Source organism: Schistocerca cancellata, chromosome 4, assembly GCF_023864275.1.
Source record: "Schistocerca cancellata isolate TAMUIC-IGC-003103 chromosome 4, iqSchCanc2.1, whole genome shotgun sequence".
Lineage (NCBI taxonomy): Eukaryota > Metazoa > Arthropoda > Insecta > Orthoptera > Acrididae > Schistocerca > Schistocerca cancellata.
The window spans coordinates 851,317,827-851,318,830 of NC_064629.1; the positions used below are offsets into that span (position 1 = coordinate 851,317,827).

The following is a 1,004-nucleotide window of genomic DNA, read 5'->3' on the forward strand; positions in this document are numbered from 1 at the left end:
TATTTAGAAAATCAAGACAGGGGAGGGAAACTGTAATACCCTCATTGGAACATTACAATTTTCAGATACATCAAAACAACATTTATCTTTCAAAATAATTCCAGTGTGCCTCAAATTATAATATGTTGTAAAGGTATTCTGGAATCAACTGAATCATGCAACTGAAACTGAGGTCACTTTTACAACATATTATATTTTAGTCATAATTTACATAATGAACAAATGGAAATATATTTTTAATTCACTCTGATTAAAATTAAGTTTGTGTCCACAATGTGTAGCTGATTTTCTTATGCAGTACATAATATTAGATGAATCCCTGATTTGGTAAAGACTGGTCCACTGATCTCACCTACTTTAAGTGCAAATGCACTGTTTTCAAATGCTCTCTCCATTACACCTCGACGAAAGATCCCCAGGTAACCACCAGTCTTTGCTGAATGGCAGTCTGAATATTTTTGAGAATGATGCCTGTCCTAATTGAATACATCCACGTAAGATCTTTATTAAATATAGAGCCTCCTCTCTGGAGTGTGTAATTGGCTCCAGCCTCCAAGAAACTGGCCTTCTTGAGCACTTATGTTTCACAAGTAAATGACAGCACTGTATTTCTTGTGGGCCTTTGCCTGGTACCCGGGCAGCACATCTGCTTGGATGAACCCACTGGCTCTCCCTGGTATAAACATTAAAGTAATAATGCCGGCTATATCTCTTGCTCTCATACTTTCCCCATCCTCATGGTAGTTTTCCCTCTGACATAATGGATCTTAAAGGTAGTTAAAACCTTTGTGGAATAGAGCTGTACATCTGAAACATAGAAAACAGCAGCATGTTGAGTAATCACTACAGTCATAAGCAATTACATATATGGTTAGATATTAAGAAAAGTATGGAATATAGGACAATATGTTTGATACTTAATTTGGTAAAAATTGCACTGACAACAAAGAACAGATGTTTGCAACCTATTGTTGAGAGCAAACTGGATGAAAAACAGTTCAGAT

At 36.1% G+C, this 1,004-nt stretch overlaps 1 pseudogene; it reads right to left on the minus strand.

Annotated features, from left to right (window-relative positions):
• Positions 1–290: 290 nt before the first annotated feature.
• On the minus strand, positions 291–759 carry LOC126183658 (peptidyl-prolyl cis-trans isomerase NIMA-interacting 1-like; annotated as a pseudogene).
• Between the last annotated feature and the right edge of the window lie 245 nt (positions 760–1,004).